At 36.2% G+C, this 7,620-nt stretch overlaps 1 protein-coding gene across 3 annotated transcripts in view; it reads right to left on the reverse strand.

Annotated features, from left to right (window-relative positions):
- Nucleotides 1–266, reverse strand: part of LOC120804120 (zinc finger protein PLAGL2-like) — an 8,438-nt gene extending 8,172 nt beyond the window's left edge. For all 3 annotated transcript variants that reach the window (XM_040153339.1, XM_040153341.1, XM_040153340.1), the window contains exon 1: nt 106–266. The gene's annotated coding sequence lies outside the window, so the exon portion shown is untranslated. The remainder of the gene's footprint in view (nt 1–105) is intronic.
- Nucleotides 267–7,620: the final 7,354 nt, after the last annotated feature.

Consider the following 7,620-nt stretch of genomic DNA (forward strand, 5'->3'; position numbering starts at 1 on the left):
CAAGTTGTATCGGAGTTTGTCTTGCGGGAGCCAACTCCTCTATATTTTACCGAGCAGGGTTAGATTCCAGTTTTGGTATGAAGACACGAACAGAATGCTACCTACCGATTTTGCCTCAGTACAGTTCTTCATCCAGCCTTCATTCCGTCTCCATATCGACATTTTGGAACAAGTTTTCAAGATGTTTATTGGAGTCCGGGCCTGGACTGCTGGGCGCCGCGCTGGAAGCCGTGCATTCTGGGAGAGTGACGTCACACCCCCGGCTCAGAGGAACTCCAGCAGTCGTTCAGGATGTCGGAGTATTAATTGCCCCTTGGTACATATCGGGTTCGGACTTCTATATGTATCGAGTAATTCGAGTATATTGAGTTTTCCAGTATTGAGTGTTGTGCACCTTTCAGGCCACAGAGTGTAGGGCGCACTGACATGATATACCTATACATATACCTAATCATATTGTTTTACTTGCACTAGACACTAGTGCAAGTAAAACAATATGCTTTATTATCCACCCAAAATATTAAATAGGCTACGTGAAGGCCATAACTTGTGGAATCAATACGTTTTTTAGTTTTTTTACTTCACTTACTGTGATAATATTGTGCTGATATTACATATGTATTGTATAGTAAATAAAACTACCAACTCATATATCGTGTATGTTGTATCATGACAGCAGCAGAAATAAAAAAAATAACCTGGAGAAGATAGTGCTTAAATCAAAATGTAAAACAATTATTAACACTGACATGCACTAAAATTGTGTAACTTAAACTGCAGCAAAGAGTCTCTCGAAGTCCATAGGAGGCAGGAATCACGTACAATATCCAGTGAATCTGTACGAGAGCTGGTATCAGCAGCAGCAGAGTTGAGTCAAGTTGAGTCAAGTACACTGGTTTGTAAGGGTTGTAGTAGTGGACAGTCTCCCAAGCGAGCGCATACAGGTAATGTAAGCTTCGAAGAAAAAACCTTTTAGTTGGTCAGTCACTACCTGCACTGCTTAAAGCTAAAATTTGTCACATAGTACTCAAGTGAGTTTGTAACAGTATTTAAGGTTGTAATGCTTCCATTTATAGGGTTGGCAGTTTGTTTGGTAACATGTAAAAAGGGAATACCATGCACACATTTCATCGACCCGGGGGTTTACGGCAGGTCTATGGCACAACCTCAGTCGTAACACGGGCTCAAATGATGTGCAGGTTGTACCTAAACAACAGATCTACTGCTTTATAGATTATTTTTATGTGTTCATATGCATCTTTCAGACTTATAAAAAGCGTCATCTAGTTTGCGTGATGTGTTAAAAATAACTAATAAGTTGTACTTCGATGTTAGCTCATCTGTATAAAATTAACGTCATTCCAGTAAGATATTTCCAATTATAATAGACACATTAGGTGGATACAAATACAATGCAATGCATTATAACACCTTATGAAAGGTTTATGTAAAAAAAAATAAAGTGCCCCTTTTAAGTAGTACTAATCACCCTCACCCCCTGCTTTTGAAAATAATCTTATAGCAGTTACTCTTTATGGTTGTGATGCTTCTATCATTGTCCTATCAAAACAGGCCATATGACTGAATACATTTTTTCCACTTGAACTTTTTGTTTAATTGACTTAATTGATTTAATTTCATCCTTTTTTTTCATTTTATTCTTGAAGTTAGTGCAGGGTGCGGACCAGAGTAGGAATAATGCAGCATTCAAGATTGAAGTATTCCAGCACACAGGAGTGCAGGCTGTTGAACTTTCTATGAGATGGTCTTTTTAATTATCTATAGTCACATGTGTATTATTAATATATCTATTAATATAAAATAATTGCTATTTTGTAATTGATTATTTTACATTAAAAATTCATCTGAACAGATGTTGTGGACATGAATTAATGAATATTGAGTAGTTGTGCTTAGCCATGATGTGAACATAAGCATTGGTAAAAATCTTGCAGGTCAGTTTTTTCGCAAAACATGTCAAGATATAGCAATTTAATAATTAATCAAAGTTGAAGACTCTACATTGAGACGACGTCGAAGTTGCAACCTGACATCAATACAATTTTTCACTCTGGCTATATATTTCTACCCCCAGTTTTACCTTTTTTTCAACATCAAAATGTTTGCTGCGTAGGCAGGACAAGCCTAAAGTTTCAGTGTCATACTTAGAGTGCAGGCATGCAGTTATCCAAGAAGAGGAACTGGACTTGGTTATGGATCTTGAAGACGTTTCACCTCTCATCCAAGAGGCTTCATCAGTTCAGAACTGAAGAATCAAGTCCAGTTGCCCTCGATTCAACTCTTCTTGGATAGCCATGACCTGGATGACTGAGAATCTTTACGTACACCAGGCATACAGCTATTTCCTGTAGACAGTATGTATCACTCAGTTTTATAAAAATACCAGTAGAAAAGATTTATTCATTCATTTTGGGCCAGCACTATTCAGCAAGAAGCAGAATTTGTTCAATTTCTGCCTGAGCTTTCCTCAGCTCTGCTTCCTCATCTTCAGTAAGATTATCTTTCTTAGATAGAATTTCCAATTTCTGCAGTGATTGCCTAATAACCAGTAAATTACCCATCTTCCCAGATAGCAAAGGTTGAGAATTCAACATTGAGTTATGGTCAGACAGATTGTTAAATGGTTGAAATTTAAAATTCAACTTTAAATCAACAGTTCTACAGCAGCACACTTTAAATGTTGAAGAAAGAACCATTGAATCAACATTGCATAAAGGTCATGTTTTCACACTGAAATACTAACATGTAAATAATATTGTCTTAATGTGCCAACTGCCAACTTTCCCGTCTAAGTATAGTAAATATAATGAGGATTGGGGAACAACCATTTTTGGGGGATTTGGGACACATATTTTTCATAATATGTGATGTATTCAACTTCCTCGGTTGTAGATGACAAAAAAGAACTAAATAATTTTTATGTAATGAGGAAAACATCAATAAATTGATTTTGGTGTGAAACCATGAAAATATTGAAGCCTGTTCTATAAATAAATGTAGTTTATTTGCAGTTATGGAGGTGAGGCTCAGTGAATTGGAAGCAGGGCTCCGCACCATGGAAACAAAATCCTTACCAACCTGAAAAACATTCAAGCCTATTCTATTTGTTATAGTGTACCGCGTTCCTGGCCCATACTCTGAATTTTTATCTGAATTCTCAGAGTTTTTATCAAATTTAGTCCTTAGTACAGATAAAGTAATTATATGTACCACATGTCTATGTACCACAGTCCTTTAAAGTAGCTGTAATTAAACCTCTTCTTAAAAAGAACTACTCTTAATCCAGATGTTTAAGTCAACGATAGACCCATATCTAACCCTTTCTCTTTAAGATCTTTGAAGAAGCTATCGTCAAGCTGTCGACTTTCCATATGATAATAGTTTCTTTGAGGATTTCAGTCAGGATTTAGAGTGCATCATAGCACAGAGACAGCACTGGTGAAAGTTACAAATGACCATCTAATTGCATCGGACAAAGGACTTGTCTCTGTACTTGTTTTGTTAGATCTTAGTGCTGCATTTGAAACCATTGACCAACATATCCTATTACAGAGACTGAAACATTTAATTGGCATTGAAGGAACCGCTATTTATCAGATTGATTTCAGTGTGTGCACATTAATGGTAAATCTTCCATATACAAAAAAGTTAGCCACAAAGTTCCACAAGATTCTGTAATGGACCAGTTCTATTCACCTTATATATGCTTCCTTTAGGAAATATTATTAGGAAACACTCCATAAACATCCATTGTTATGCAGATGATACCCAATTGTACTTGTCAATGAAGCCTGATGAAACCAATAATTTGCCTTAACTTCAAGCATGCCTTAAGGACTTAAAGACCTGGATGACCAGCAGCTTTCTGCTGTTAAACTCAGACATTATTATGTTATTGTATTTGGCCCCCAACACCTCAGAAACACATTATCTAAGGATATACTCTAGATGGCATTGCCCTGGCTTCCAGCAACACTGTTAGTAATCTCTGAGTTCTCTTTGATCAGGATATGTCCTTTAACTCCCACATAAAAAAAAAACTTCAAGGGCTGCCTTTCTTTACCCACGTAACATTGCAAAAATCAGGCACATCTTGTCTCAAAAAGATGCAGAAAAACTAGTCCATTCTTTTGTTTCTTCTAGGCTGGATTATTGCAACTCGTTATTATCAGGTTGTGCCAACATGTCTCTAAATACTCTCCTGCTGATCCAGAATGCTGTTTCTCTGCATTGGCTCCCTGTAAAATGTAGAATATAATTTAAAATCCTCCTCTTCACCTACAAAGCCTTTATTGGTCAAGAACCATCATATCTGAAAGAGCTCATAGTACCCTATTACCCCAGTAGAACACTGGCTCCCAGAACGCAGGCTTACTTGTGGCTCCTAGAGTCTTCAGAAGTAGAATGGGAGGCAGAGCCTTCATTTAACAGGTTCCTTTTCTGTGGAACCATCTTCCAGTTTGGGTCAGGGAGGCAGAGACCCTCTCTACATTTAAGGATAGCCTTAAAACCTTCCTTTTTGATAAAGGTTATAGTTAGGGCTGGCTCAGGCTTGGCTTCAACCACCCCCTAGATATGCGGCTTTAGGCCTAGACTGCACTGAGCTCCTTCTCCTCCTCTCCTTCTCCATCCATACGCATTCATATCCCATTAATGCTTCTTACTAACTTCACTCTTTCTCTATACCCTAGTTTTGTGCTTTTTCGTCTCTGTCTTCTCTCCTCCTGTCGCTTTCTGCAGGTGTTTCTATCTTCAGAGTGTTAGAGTCTGGATCTGTAACTGCAAACCTCCTACTGCCCCCATGGTCCTGCTCAACACCCACTGCTTCAAATAGTATGATTAAAATTATTATTATTTTATTTAGTTTAATTATTATTCTTATTAGGCCTATTATTATAATTATTAGTTTTATTATCAGTATTTATCAGCAGTACGGTTATCTTGATGTCTTTACAGTTTGCCTAATCTTGGATAAATGGATAGCTAAATTAACTATTGTAGTGTGGTCGTATTTGCTGCTAAAAAGTGCCAGCTAGCAAGATTAGCCATTACCGTGTCTGATAGGGTGGAATAGTGTCTTATTTTCACTGGCACAAGAAAATACCAGGATTCCACTTAAATGACAACCAAGTAATGTAAGATTGAGCATAGCCTTTGGTGTGAATATGTTTCCTAGGTTAGCAACTCCCTTTTTTTAAAAACATAAACTTGTGTATTGTGTACTATTAAGTGTCACCTTTGCTAGTTGTGCTCAAACTAGTAAAATTGTATGCGTCAATTTTAAACTTTTATACTTACAGTATACGCTAAATGAGATATAAATGGATGGTTGTCTATGAAAAGAACATAAGAGATTTATCAGATTAGTGTGACTTTAAGTCTTTAGGGAAACAGAATCCTTCAAAAAAGTCATTTTATTTAGTATAACTACAATTATGTGTTTTCATAAGTATGCCAGAATCCACCTCAGGCCAGTACCACACCTTATGGTCCCCCACAACCAGCAAGAAATGGTATGTCATGGGCATAACTACACCCTATACTTACACCTTTTTTTCAAGTGTTGGCTGCACTCAGAAGGTACTTATGGGAAAGCGCTCATCTATCAAAGTTACTGTTTAAAGTTAAGCTTTATGGTAATTTCTAAATCCAGGTTTTATGTCCTTGTTGTTGTTTTTTGAATGGGATTAACTTTTGTCCAGAGTTATTTTGTCCACAGGCACGTACTGTACATTAAAATTCAGTTCAGTACAACAACTACAAGTGCATTACATGTTATTTGACAGATGTTACTTTAAGGTTAATACATTTTTTATGAAATCACATGAGGTAATCTCATTAATATTGTATAGTATATGTTCTACTAGCAAAGTATTGTTGAGATATTGTATTTAACTCACTGTTTAATTTGCAAGACATGCTGTGATATTATATTTCACTGTTTATATGTGATCTGTAAGTATAACAAAAGTTTTGTTTTTCATTTACATTTTGAGTACAATATTATGTTAGAAAAATGTGTAAATAATTAAATAAAAATTTGAAAGGTTTAGTTTCTGGAAGTTAATTATTGTTTCAATATATCAAAATCAACAACAATTCAATTCTAGGCACCCTTTTAGATAATGGGTGAATCAGTGTTGATTCATTGTCAGTAATGATTGAAAACCTGATGTTTATTCAACATAAAACATGGTTTCAGTGCTTTCAATTTTGTTTCAATGCCTGGCATCAATTTTGATTCAATACTTCTGGCTGACATTTAAATGTTTTTTCAGAGTGATTTTGCTATCTGGGATCCAATCTTTGAAATGTCATATTCTGATACAACTCCCTTAATTTTATGAATAAGTTAGTTATCTGGCCTAGTGATTAGATCCATGGCTTAAAGGGACTATATGTAAGTCTTCTCTGCTGCAGAACGTGGTTTCTTGCTGGCAATGGTTGCTTGCCAAGTGCTTCAGCCGTCATTGCGTTTACAAGGTGAGAGGCGTGAGACGCAGCTAGCCGGTTAGTATGCTAAATTCAGAAGAGGAAAAGAAGTGGTAGAAATAGTAGCAAAACAAGAGTTAACATTGGCATTGCTTTCCACGGCTCGAGGCAGCTCTTGGCGAGTAAAAGAATGAAGTTTAAGGCTGAACTTGCAATGTTTCTTCTAGACTCACAAGTCTGTAAACAGCTGTTGATGTCTATGTTGGCTATGTAGTGATAACAAAAACTTACATATAGCCCCTTTGAATATCCTGCATCACCCAATACCTACTTCTAGTACTTTGAATCTGTACTGCAAGAATGTGTTTGCTGTAAAGAATTAAATCTGCATTGCTACATATACATAACATAAATAAAGCTTTTCTCATGGTAGCATCTCTTAGTCCCCGAACATTTAAAGAAATAAGTTTAAATTAATTAAGTGCAAGTTCGTACATTAAAGCAAAGGTTAAACAGAAAAAAATGGAAAAATAGACGTAAAGCGCAAGGAAGAAAGAAGTTTAAAGTTATGAAACACGTGAGATTGAGGAATTGTAGTTAACTCTGTAAAATAAGATGACTTCATAACATGTGTTGATCCATCTGTAACAATAATGGGCAAGAAAGGCTTATGTTGAGAGCTAACCCTAAGCCAGCTGTCTCTGTTGCCCAGTCATTTTTCAGATCCAAACAAGGCACCAAACAAGAAAGCAAAAACTGAATAAATTGCTGGAATAAGGGGGAAAAAAATCAAATTTCTTTTGCTCTTGAAAAGCGCAATTAAAGGAAAAAATGCAATAAAGGACTCAAAATTGGTAATGTTTTGTGTAAAGATACACACTACATCCACTGTTAAAATCTTACTTCTTAAGTGGCTCTTATGAAAAGCTTTATTGCTCTATTTCAACAGGATTATTGGAATGACTATGCAAGATATTATGTCCCTAAAATTGATGAAATTGAGATCTCAAGACCAGATGTGATGCACTTCATTGTATTGGTGAGATGATAGCAGGATTGAACACTACGAAAGAGGAAAATCACCTGGCCCAGATGGCCTTGCTGTTGAGTTTTATTCACACTTTTTGGATACTTTAAGGGAACCTATGTTTTGCATATATAAAGGAC

This window comes from Xiphias gladius, chromosome 18, assembly GCF_016859285.1.
Source record: "Xiphias gladius isolate SHS-SW01 ecotype Sanya breed wild chromosome 18, ASM1685928v1, whole genome shotgun sequence".
NCBI lineage: Eukaryota > Metazoa > Chordata > Actinopteri > Istiophoriformes > Xiphiidae > Xiphias > Xiphias gladius.